The following is a 13,955-nucleotide window of genomic DNA, read 5'->3' as shown; positions in this document are numbered from 1 at the left end:
TATCTATATCTATATCTATATCTATATTCATCTACTTGGATGCAGCATAAACATAAATAGCACTATGTGGATGAACTGCAGAGTTTATCTCTTAGATGTTATCTTGTAGTCCAGGTGACTCTTCATGTTATACTAAAACATTATTAATGTATAGGCCGTGGTGGTGCAGTGGTTAGCATTGCCGCCTCACAGCAAGAGGTTCTCCGGTTTGATCCTTGGCTGGGGTGTCTTCTGTGCGGAGTCTGCATGACCTTCATGTGGGTTTCCTCTGGGTGCTCCGGTTTCATCCCAAAGATATGCTGTAGGTGGATTGGACACTTTAAATTGGCCCTAGGTGTGAGTGCGTGCATTTGTCTGCCATCTGTTGAAGGTTGGGTGTCAGGCTGGCAACCCAGCACTGTAAAACTCCACTGTCAATCATGAGCAGACAGGTGATCCACTGTGGTGACCCCTAACTGGGAAAGAGCAGAAAGAAGAAGATCAAAAGCAATTTTACCTGTCATAATGCAATCAGTAAGAGAAATAAATGTATCTAGTAGATTATTGTAGATAAGTATGACTGCATCAAAAAGCTCCACTGAAAAAGGGTCAGCTACCAAAAGGCACACACATACAATTACGCTAACTCACAATCTCCATCCCCCACAGCAATATGTACATCACTGCAACATGTCCATGATTATGGCCTAAAGCATCATGAAATATCAGACAAATTTACTTTATTCAAAAATAATCTACACCAAGGTGAAAAATGGCTAAACCACCAGGAAAACCAAAGAAACTAACAGTAGTCTGTAATAACTTGTGCAAAACTGAAACATTGAATTAAGACAAAAAGGACTGTATGTATAAGCACTTTTGTCCCAATTTATTTAAAAGAAGTTCTTCAGAATTAATAATAAACAATACAGTCAACCATAAATATACAAATGCCAGTCAAAAATAATAATAAGGTTGATTTAGATGTTTTCATGGATGTTGGTTTATTATTTTATCACATTTAAAAGTTATATTTATATCCATTCATATTTATGTTTGTATTTGTATATATACAGTAATGTAGTTAGGCAAAAATGTTTTATTTGGCTCTTAATAAAATCACATTCGGACGGATTCATGATGGCTTCCACAGAGTCTATGCGTGGACTAAGACTCCATGCAGCCATCATGTCCGATGAGCAATCCAGGAACAGCCTGTAGGGGTGTGTAAGAGAGCTCCTAAAACGTCTCCTACATGGACAGGGCTGGGATATGCAAATTACCTCACTTGCAGCCGAAAGGCATGCAAATGAGGTAAATTTGCAATCCAGGAAGCACAAAACTGTCCGAGTAGGAGACGTGTTAGCTGCAGAAATGTACTCAGTTGACAACTGAGTACCGTTCTGCAAATAGCACAATGGAGCCCTGTCAGCACCAAATAAAGGTTGCATATGGTTGAGGAAGCATGGCAATGGCCAAATATACGGCCATTGGAAAGTTTCCCAGATGCAAAATTAAAATAAAAAGATTTTTTTTTCGGCGATTTCTGATGTTTAAGCATAGCACAGCACCGCGCAAATGGGGTGCGCTATAAAAATCATAAAATTAGACAATAAAAGCCACAGACATGGAATTTATAAAAATTGTTAAATGACAATGTAAGGGAATAGCAGGCTGAAGACAACATGGCCACCGAGTAGGGCTTGCTAAGGGGAGAAGCCCATTCTAAGACATGTAACCAAGCATTAATAGGCAATCCGATGTAAATGAGTGTTAGGATAGTGAATCACACTTTTACATAGCAAATGAGCACAGTCAGTGGAGTGTAGGAGTAGGATATGGGGAGGAACAGAGTAGGAGATAGGTGACATCACAAGGGTGGTATGTATGAAAGTAGTGAAGCTCATTGGTGCGCAGTGGCATGTGTTAACTGTCAGTTAGACATCATGGAAAGAGGTGTGTCAACAGGTAGGCCAGGTAAAGCCAAGAAATGGAAGGTGTATACTGTGGATAACACCAAAGTTTCTTGCTGAGCAGGTATGCGAGTGTGTGCGCACCTGTAAACTCGAGTAAGACAGAGTGCGCATGTGGAAGCGTGAGTGCACGCTTTTAAGCTGGAGTAAGCATGTATCAGGCTGTTGGAAGACCTGTAAGCATGTTTACGTTGGTGTGCATGTGGTTTAACCTGAATAAGCAAGTTTTAGTCCGTCTAAGCATGAATGCACGCGTGTGAGCTGCTGTGAGCGTGTTTCCGCTTGTATGAGCGTCGCTCCCCCGAGGAAACAGAAAGGAAAAAGGAAGCACAACAAATAGTAGGAAGCTACCAGGGAATACTAGTAGAGCTAGCAGGTGCAAACAATCAGAATCAGGCAATTACACAGGCAGAAAAATAGCCCAGCCCAGCACTTAAAACTCTGCAAACAACAGTGCAGTTTGTTTCTCTCAAGAGACACTGCAACACCGGAGTAAGTTACTAGAAGTGAAAACTGAAAAAGCTACACTCAGACAAAAATGCTAGGGCTGCCATTGCTGTTATAAGGTGACATATGCAACATACTGAGGGTGATGACAATGCAAATGCTGCCGGACAACCCACAGTGAGGAGACGGAGAAGAGTGTACAGGCCCAGGGTCACCTACCAGGGGTTACATGAGCTGGAGATATTGGAGCGCTATAGAGTGGACAGAGACCTCCTGCAGCAAATAGTTGAGCTGTGCAGGTCACACCTCACACACAGAACCAACAGAGGGGAACCCATCCCAGTGGAAGCCAAGGTATGTGTTGGCCTAAGAATACTAGCAACAGGTACCTTTCAGAGACCAACTGGTGATATGATGGAGATATCACAGGCATCAGCATCCAGGGTACTGCACCAGTTCCTGGATGCCATGTCAGCACATGTCGGTGATCATGTATATTTCCCCAATTCCTGTGAGGTATTGGCCAGCAATATGCGACTCTTCCAGCAAATAGCAGAATACCCTGAGGTAGTGGGTGCAATAGACTGCATGCATATATGCATCAAAGCACCAGCCGGTGAGCGGGGTAGGGCCTACATTAACCGCAAGGGCTTCCCCTTCATCAACTACCAGGTCGTGTGTGATGCCCAGGGCATAATAATGAATGTGTGTGCTGGCTGCCCTGGAAGCTACCATGATTCCCATATCTGGCATCTGACGCAGCTGTACCAGACATTTGCCAATGGGGACATCCCACATGGTCACTTAGTGGGGGATGCTGGCTATGCACTGGAGCCGTGGCTGATGACACCCATCAGAAATGCACACACACCTGAACAGGAACACCATAATGAGGCACACGCACAAACATGAAATGTAATCAAGCATGTGTTTGGGTTGATCAAGTCACAGTTCCAGTGCCTGGGCACATCTGGTGGAGCCTTGCAATACTCACCAACTACATGTACCCAAATTGTCATGGTATGTGCTATGCTACATAATATGATTCTGTGAAAACAGCTGTAGCAGGACCAGCATAGGCCTGGGCCAAACAGCCTCCCACTAGTGCCAAGGCCATCACAGGCAGAGCGTGACTCGGAGGAGGAACAACCTGAGCCTGCCCCAGTAGGCAGAAAGAGACGTGCCTAGTATGCCTTGGCCTTGGCAAAAAGGCAATGCATAGCACATACACTGGCTCAGTAGGAACCCTGGAAATAATACCTCTCTCTGACTCACACATATAGTAAAAGGGATGCCTAACTTGACACTACCTGTTTCCAAACATGTATAGGGAGTGCAGTATGTGCATCTGACATAGGCAGCCCTGCAGCACCACCTGAGGCATGATTGCCATGTGTTAAGCAATGTAAGGTAGTGCTAAACAGCATTTACCGCCGTGTAGTATATGCAAACTTGATGACCTTGAGTATCATCCTACCCTCACCAAACATGAGGCCACAATATGAAGACAAGATGATCAATTACAAGAATTGGCTTAGGTATTGGTGTCATTGAAAGGGGATACAATGCCTGTCAGCCTGAGATGACATGCTCGACAAGACATGATACTTCACTAGGGATGGATTTCACTTATCACCTATGGCCTTTTGGATATTGCCAAAGGCTCTTGTCACCCCCATAGTGCCTTTTTTAGGCAAGGGTCAAAACACAAATCCACCTCCATAGGTATCACAAGGGATAAGAAACTATAAGTAATGCTACTCAATGCCAAAAGTCTAAACTGCAAGATGCACACACTCCAAACTGTCCTCAGCATGGAGAATGTTGATATCTGTGCAGTAACAGAAACCTGGTTCAAGGCTCCCAAGAGCACCCTAGCATTAACAGGTTACACCTCATACCATACTTTACAGCTGCAAAACATGGAACAAACTACAAAAGGAGGGTGAGTATCAATATTTGTCAAAGATACCCACATGCCCAGGTTGGTGGCACAGCATGAAGCATCGGAGACTATCCATGTGCAACTAACAGTGGCTAAAACCGCCTTCCAGTTCACAGCCTGCTACAGACCACCCTCCTAAACCCAGGAACCACACTTGGCCGACTAGAGAACACATGAAAATATGAAGGTCTCCCCAAACACCATTATATTGGACAACTTCAACTACCCAAACATAGACTGGGAGCATTACCCTAGCCCCAACACCCTAGCCCAAAGGTTCCCAGAATTTATAAACCAAAATGCTATGGAACAACTTGCTACCACTCCCACAACAGGGGAAAAATATTGGACCTGATCATCACCAACATGGGGACTCTATGCCCAAGACCAGAAGTGTATCCCTTACTGGTAAGATCAGACCAGAGAGTAATCTCACTGGATATTCACATCCTGATTCCAGCCCATGGCCAGAAAAACACAGTGAAAATTATTCACTAAAGCAAATGTCACACTCCTCAAAACTGAAGTGGAATCCTTCACAGCCCCTGTGCCTGTGGAAAATATGGCCCTGACCTCATAACCCTTTGTAAACGCATTCTATGAACACCGTCAGGAATGCATGGATCATGCAATCCCAAATAAAACCAAGACCCAATCCTCCAAAGCCAGGCATCCTGTCGGTGGACCCCAGCTATAAACAAGACATACAATACAAAGAGGAAGCTACTATATGATAGATCAAAATCCCAAAAAGGGAAGGCATCTCTGATTAGTATTATTGAAAAACTATGGCCACACATAAGATCATCTAAGGCCATCTTTGAGATAAAAATTGTACAGGACACCAATGATAATCACAAGGCATTCTTTACTTATGGTAGGAACCTGTGTGGGAATCCCCAGATATGCTCAGAAGTAGTCCAAAATGACAAACAATACACCAACCCACAGACATTGCCAACATCTGAACTGACAGGTTCAGTGCAAACTTCTCCCCCCTCCCCACCAAAAAGGCAAATATCTATTTCAGCAGAGTCCTGGCCCCCTGACATTGCAGATGCTCAGATAACAGCCAGCCTCTCCAAAGCAAAACACACAGCATCAATGGGACCAGATGGTGTCCTTGGCTGTGTCCAACATGAAACCCAAGAAGAATTGAACACAAACATAAAACCACTGTTCAATCTCAGCCTTACCACAGGATATGTACCCAAAGAGCAGTGTACAGCAACAGTGGCCCCTCTCCACAAAGGTGGTGCCTCAATGGATACTGCAAACTGTCGCCCCAGAAGCCTGAATACCTTGGTCTGCAAAGCTATGGAAAGATCATCATGGACCTCAGAAATAAACATATTGAGGATGTACAGACACTGGATCCTACCCAGTTTGGCTTTGTTAAGGGCAGATCCTGCCTCTTAAACCTTGAAACAGTCTCCAAGGCCATTGATGAGGGGAAGGTGGTCCACACAGCCTACCTGAACCTCGCAAAAGCCTTTCATACAGTACCCCACTTGATCATCATAGATAAGATCACCAGCTTTAATATAAACCCCTATGTCACTAGATGGGTTAAAAACTGGCTCAAGGACAGAACCCACATGGTCAGAAATGCTGGAGCCATGTCAGACACCAAACCAGCTACAAGTGGCATCCCACAACGCTCAGTCCTGGGACCTCCCTCGTTTGGTATATCTTTCTCAGAGGTACAGGCCAACACAAAAGGACTGTTGGTGAACAAGTTTGCAGATGACTGCAAACTGGGCGCCATAATTGACCCTTCAGCTGACACAAGCATCCTTCAAAAGGGCCTCATAGAAACAGACAACTGGTGCCAGAGCCATGTCCTCAAGCTAAACGCAAAACAGTGTATAGTCCTCCCCTTTGTCAAAAACTAAGTGCCCACAAATTACCACATAGGTGGTAACCCATTAAGTATGGAAGAAGTGATAAGGGACTTGGGGACCCCAGCTGATAGCAAGCTCACATTTGATAGCCACGTGGCCAAAGTGTTTAGAAAAACATTTCATATAGCCCACCTAATCATGAAGGTATTCACATCTACATCAGGGGAGGTCATCGTGCCTCTTAACTCATCCCTCATCAGGCCCATAATTGAGTACAATGCTCCTTGTGGGATGTACCTTATCAGACACCTGCAGCAGCTGGAAAGAACACAAAAGTACCTCACCAGGAGGATCAAAGGGCTCAAACACATGCCATTTGCTGCCTGGTTAAAGAAACTGCAGCTCCACTCAGTGGCATACCGCCTGCCCAGAGGCAATCTGTGTCTGATGTATAAAGCCATGTCCAACCTGGAATCAATGGACATGCTGCACCTCGGAAACTCAGAATCCCATCAAGCTACGTGCTCAAGAGACCTGAACCTCAGGACTGAAATAAATAGGACATGCTGGAGTGACAGATTCATAACCCAGAGGCTCCCCCCACTCTTGAGTAAACCCCCACTCCAGGTTAGCCAGAGTCCCTCACTGACTCTCTTCAAGAGGAATCTTGATGAATGGATGGGAGATTGTAGGTTTACCCTGGGTATCACTTCTATGTCACTGTTAGACAGAGGCACAGTATACTAACCTTGAAAAATGTCATGGCAAACTCCACTTAAAATGTGTGTTGAAAACCAAACACACTCTGGCTGGGATTATAAATGCCCTAGGGCAGATAGCCTAGTATGAACCTATGAACAGAATCACACACACCAACTAGTACAACTGTGGTCAATGTGGAGTAATGTTTGGCAATGTCCACCTAAGTTGGTGAATACACAGCAATGTCAGACAAGCCTGGTTTAAGTAGGCCATAGCTGAACAAAATGCAACATGCTCATAGTTGTCCAACTGGCCCTTAACCAGTCTGGTCTGCTCAGCATGAACATTTAAAGCAGTGATGGGACTCATACCCATGATACTGTGCACCATAGTAAAAGTACTGAACCATTACACCATGACAGTATTGCAGTGGTCAGTCAGTAAGAGAGAATGTTGCCAAGTCTTTGCAAACTATCACATGGAAACCCTGCAGGCACAGCATAATCCCTGTTGAGTTATGACACAAAGAAGTCTGGCAGTAAGAACACAGCAATACTTTCCACACACACAGTATAAATGTCAATATTGGTCATGTTCACACACAACCAGAAATGTAGTGGACTCCAGATCACAACATATGGAAAGGTCACACTGGGCATGCACACACACTTGGATAAATGAGACATATGTCAGGCAACAAACCATGGAAAGCCTGAACTGGGCATGCTCATGTCTGAGTATAGCAGTCAGTCACACATATCTGGCAGTTGTATGTGTTAAGCCAGGAACCTCAAACGATCCAGCAATCTGCCCTGTGCACACAGTTAAATGACAACAGACACATATATTAATATACTGGAACCCTGTCATGATCAAACATGTTACGCAGATACACAAGTTGATCATAGAAACTGGGAAAGCTACGGAAGTAAAGAACTGCAAACAGTAGCAACAACAAATATTGTGCATCCCGAACTTAAACATAGGTGCAGAGGTTGATACTATGCTGTCTGCCCTAGGAAATTCATAAGCCTAGGGAGAGTGTATTTGGCATCCACCTCCCCAGTAGAGTAGCCTACTGTGCCTCTCCGAAGTAGGTCACAGAAGGCACCCTTTAAGGCTAGTTTGCTGTGCCTCTGTCAAGCAGGGACACAGTGGAGATCCTACTGGTGAAATTGCAATTTCCCATCCATGTGGCTGTATTTTGCTGGAAGAGGGTTGGCAAGGGGCTATGTCTAACTTTAACTGGGATTCAATTCCAGAGTGAGGGGAGCCTCTGGGTAATGAATCTGTCCCTGTAGCATGTCCTATTTATTTTTGTGCTGAGGTTTAAGTCCCTGGAGTGTGTAGCTCTAAGGGTCTTGGATGTTTTGAGGTGGAGCATGTCCATTACTTCTGGGTTTGAAATGGCTGCATACGTCAGGCATAGATCACCTCTGAGTAGGCGTTAAGCAACTGAGTAGAGCTGGAGATCCTGTAGCTGAGCTGCATAGGACATCTGTGTGTAGCCCATGATCCTCTTGGGGAGGTACTGTTGTGTTCACTGCAGTTGCCGCAGGTGTTGGGTAACGTACACCCCAAAAGGGGCATTGTAGTCAAACATGGGCCTGATGAGTGACTAGTAGAGGGCCACAATGACCTCCCATGATCTACATGCAAACACCCATGTGATAAGGAGGGCTATATAAAGGTCTTTGCAATGACTCTATCAATGTGATTAGCAAAGGAGAGGTTATGATCTATGTGGGTCTGTGGGATATTGCTCTGTTATTTAGTAGCTTCCTCCTTCTGTTGTACAGCTTATATATGGCTGGGGTCAACCAGAGAGGTCTCCTGTTTTGGAGGAGTCATGGTTTTATTTGGGATAGCATGATCAAGGCATACCTGCAGGTGCTCATACAATGTGTTTGTAAAGGATTCTGCAGTTTGGGCTGTATTATCCTCCAGCACGGGGCCTTTGAAGTATTCCATCCCAGTCTTCACAAGTGCAAAGTCTGCTTTTGATAAATTCTTTACAGTGATTTCCTTGGCTGGGGGTGGGGACGGGATATGGATGTCCAGGGAAAGTTGTTTATGGTCTGATCTTAACAATGACGGTTCTACCTCTGGTGTGGAGCATAGAGTCCCCATGTTGGTGATGATCAGGTCCAAGATGTTTTCCCCCTTGTGGGTGTGGTGACTGGTTGTGCCATAGCACATGGATTCACAAATTGTAGTGGCTGTAGGGTGATGTTGTTGAGGGCCTGATTAGTATCCCCAGTCAATATTTGTGTACCTGAAGTCAACCACTATAATGGTGTGTGTGAAGACCTGCATATCCTACACTGTTCCCAGGAATGCCAAGTGTGGTTACTGGGTATGGGGGGGGGGGGTCTGAACTACACACCAAACCAAAAGGCAGTTTTGCACAATGGTAGTTGTATATGTATGGCCTGTCATGCTTAGTGCAGTGGTACCAACCCAGAGGTGTGTGTATCTGTGATGTACATGGATACACCCCCTGCTTGTGTTCTGTGTTACAAGTCCTGTGGTCACAATGCATGCTATAGAACATAACCTGGCAGTGCCAGTGTGCGTATGTGACCCTGAACTAGGCGTCTGTTAATGTACAGATATTGTTAACCCACATACTGAGGGATAGTTAAAGATGTACATTCTTCTTTGGAAAGACTGATGACGTCATCACCCTATAAATACAGCATGAGAAGGGAAATCATCCAGTAATGGGAATAGCGCGCTGTGCTAATGTGTCTCTCTCAAAAGTATCATAACATAGTTAGCTAGGGGTTTGAATCCTGCAAACACTGTGTGTGTAGGGGGGCAGAGGGGTGTGTATATATGCAATTTTCTGTGAAAGGAATGGCCTTTTTGAAGACTGGGATAACACATTAAAAGATGTACATTCCTCTTTGGAAATACAGCAGGAGAAGGGAAACTATCCAGTAATGCAAATAACGTGCTGTGCTAATGCGTTTTTCTCAAGTATCATAGCATAGTTAGGTAGGGGTTTGAATCCTACAAATGCCATGTGTGCGTTTGTCACACAGTTTGGCAATGTGTTGTGTGTTTTGCTTTTATTATTGTATGACATATTATTATAACAGTAATTTCAATGCACACATCAGGTATGAGTGTGCCACATACAGATATGTACCTGTCACCTTTAATAGTTCATATGTGTGAAGGCTTCCCTATATGAATACAGTTGTTACCTTTGCCAGCATGTGCCGCAGCTTACCAGACCTTAAGCCATACATGTCTGTTGGTGACAATGCAGGCTACTGCAGTGATCTGTGTCCTAGGCCAACTATGTGACACACACCCATGAAAGCTTTGATAGATTAATGTGGGTGAGGGTTCATGTCTGGAGTATATGTCAGACATGTTAAAACAAGTCTGTGAGTGATGGGCACCCAGTGTAGGTGTATGGCAACTGTTGCCGATATCATACAGATATGTACCTGTTAACTTTAATAGTTCCAATGTGTGAAGGCTGCCCCATATGAATACAGTTGTTACCTTTGCCAGAATGTGCCGCAGCTTACCAGACCTTAGGCCATACATGTATGTTGGTGACAATGCAGGCTACTGCAGTGATCTGTGTCCTAGGCCAACTATGTGACACACACCCATGAAAGCTTTGATAGATTAATGTGGGTGAGGGTTCATGTCTAGAGTATATGTCAGACATGTTAAAACACAGCAAATTCTGTGAGTGATGGGCACCCAGTGTAGGTGTATGGCAACTGTTGCCAATATGCATACAGACACCTTCTTGCTTAGGTGATACACCGAGGGACTGCAGAATACCTTTGGAAATGTGAATATCACAGGAAAGACAAGATAACACTTGTCAACATGTACACACCATTACCCGTTCTAAATGATGGGTGCTACCACCTACATGGTACTGCTGGAATACTATGTTAACTACATGCCAATGCCAATGCCACAGTTGTGTTACAGCAATACAGCATGGCTTGGAAAGCAGGTATCTGTCCATATGATACCCTTGTGGTGGTTAGGTGTGTCATGTGTAGAATGCATTGTAGGCCACTGTAAGTATTCGCAGTCGTGGATGGACATATATGTAGTGTGTTGGCATGTACGTGAGACTGCTATAAGCCAAAGAGTATTGTTTCCAGGGATGTGTGTGGCTCAGTAAGAATATAGTGTAGTACTGCAGGGATATCACTGACACCAGGTTCCTACATCTGTGTATCAATTGAGGAGACACCATGTCATGACCACTGAATGTCAGGCTATGTAAGCTGTGTATACTACCAGAATGCAGATCATTGACATTTGGAAACTGTATCCCCCACAGCATACTGTCAAACCATGTCATGTTCCATACTAACCATGTTCATAAATGTACACCTGCAACTCAGTGCTGCAAACATCACACATGTACTGTCCACACCCCAACACATGCAGGCACAGGTACACACAACAGCCATGTGGCACATGTGCAGACAGTACACTTTGGGAATTAACACTGGTGTATACAAAACTGCAATGACAAACATAGGTAATGCATCATGCATGCTCGAATATACCCACAACAATATCATGACACTGTACTGTTAACAACATGATAATATTACTACAGTGCTATGTTGTCACCCTGTGCATCAGCACCATGCTACCCTGTTCCCGCATTAGTGTTACAGATGGGAGGAGATGGCACAGTTTCATCATATGCACAGGGTGTGTACTTGGTTTACCAGAGTCTGCCATTGACACATCCAGTTGACATGTATGTGTGTGTGTGTGTGTGTGTGTGTGTGTGTTAGTGAGGGACAACAGTACAACATGGGGCAATGTTGCTGCAATGTGTGTGTGTATGTGTTAGCCCTAGGATTTAGCATTATGTGTGTGTGTGTATGCATGCACACAGTTCCACCATGTGGCTGCCATATACAGGTGTTTGTGGACAGCCACAGACTGTACCTGCCAGGTCATACAGATATCTGTCTCTGGCCATGGACATGGTACCTGTGCCTGGCAGAGGTGCTACGGACAGTATCAGGTACTAAGCCAGACTGGGTACTGTCATCAGAAGCAGTGGGAGGTTGACTGGACACATGTTCCTGCTGGGACTGTCCAGAGCCACGTGCACATGGTCTTCTCGGATGGTCTAATGACAGCACAGACCCAGCATTGCTGGGGCTGGTACTGGCACTATGGGAGTGGCTGCGGGTTTGTTGTCACCCGCGACAACTGCCAGCTGATAATGTTGCTGGCATATGTCCACATCGACGCCTCAACCGTCCTGCACTGTCCTGGCTCCTGGACATGTAGTTGTGGAAGTGATCTAATGTGTCCCCCCAATGTCTATCAATGACCTCGCTGATGTTACTGATGGCAGATGCAACGTCACGCATAGTGTCATTCATAGCGGTACGATGTGCTCTAAGCTCCCTCAGACTCTGTCTGTTGTACCTTTCCATATGTGCCTGTGCTGCATTACAGCCTGGAACATAGCTGAGGTTGAAAGGCCTCTGTGGGCACGTCTGACAGGGGCAGTACGACTATGGATGCTCCCACGAGAACCCCTGGACATCTGCCTGTGTGGTACCATGTCAGGAATCTGGCCATGGCTGCTGTGAGGGGATGCATGTGCCAATGATACCACACTACCCTGGTCAATGCCCACTGTATGCTGTCCCTCAGCTAAGGACATTGGTGACAATGGATGTATAGGCAGGATGACTGTGCACATTGATTGGGTTGACTGCTGTGTAGTGTCAATTGGCTGACCAACAACAGACCCTGTCACACCTCCCTGTGCCATTACATATGTATCATCATAATCACTATGCCCAGCAGTGGCTTCAGGTTCTCTGCTGCACTCCACCACAGCAACATCAGAACCTGTGAGAGGAAGATAGGAAACACAGTTTACAAATGTGTACACGATATTACCACACAGGCGCACAGGCACACATGCATGCATGCACACATGTGCACAGGCACACAGGCACACAGTCACACATGCACACAGGCACACATGTGCACATGCGCACAAGCACACAGGCACACAGGTGCACAGGCACACAGGCACACAGGCGCACAGGAGCACAGGCACACAGGCACACATGCACATAGGCGCACATGCACACAGGCGCACAAACACACAGGCACACAAGCACACAGGCACACAAGTACACAGGCACACTCCTCAGTACAGCAGATACAAACACAGACACACCTGCAATCCAACACATACACAATACTGTTTTAGGGTGGGTGACAGTATCACAAGGAAAAACATCACTGCACAAGTGTCAGCATGCAGATTATGTGTTGCACAGGAACATGCAGTGCAAGTGTGGACAGCCCTTGTTAATAACAGTATACGTGTACTTGATGCTTGTGTGTAGTTGTTCAGTGATTGTCTCCACCCTGGGACACAATGTGTACAAGGACATAACAATGTTGTGCATTGTTACAAGCTGTGGGTGCATATATTTGCACACACACACACACACACACAACACATGACGGTGCTATGCAATGACTGCTACGTGTACTTTTGTGGTCGGCGGAACTGGATGTGGTGTAGTAATGTGAGCCATGATCAACATGCTTCTTGTGGTCAGTCAACAATAATAATGTGTGCCAGACAGGCAGCTAGCATGCTGTACCTGACGTGCAGTAACATGACTACATCCACAATTGCACAGTCACTTCTTACATGGGTTTGTAAGGTGGCCAATAGTGAGCATTGCCTAACATGAATGTATTATTTGTTCAAGACTGTTGCACAAAGACATGATAGGCCTCTACCCCTCAGGTATATTATGTGTGCTGCATAGATGAGAAGTGGGATACTGAAGGGTGGCCATACAGCAGGTGTCATAATTGGACATGTGTAGCAGGCTAAGGTGTAGTGTGTATGCCAAGCATGTGTGTGTTGTGTACATGTGTATCAGGTATGCCTATACAATGTCCAGTACTGTGTTGCCACACATGTGTGTCATGCTCTGTGTATTGCATGTGAGTGGCGCAGCTATTGAGAATAATGGGATATGCATAGTCTCACAGCAAACATGCACAGCA

This window comes from Protopterus annectens, chromosome 2.part1 (genome assembly GCF_019279795.1).
Source record: "Protopterus annectens isolate FY-2018-M chromosome 2.part1, PAN1.0, whole genome shotgun sequence".
NCBI classification, from domain to species: Eukaryota; Metazoa; Chordata; order Ceratodontiformes; family Protopteridae; genus Protopterus; species Protopterus annectens.
Note: the sequence above shows the minus strand (reverse complement) of the source record.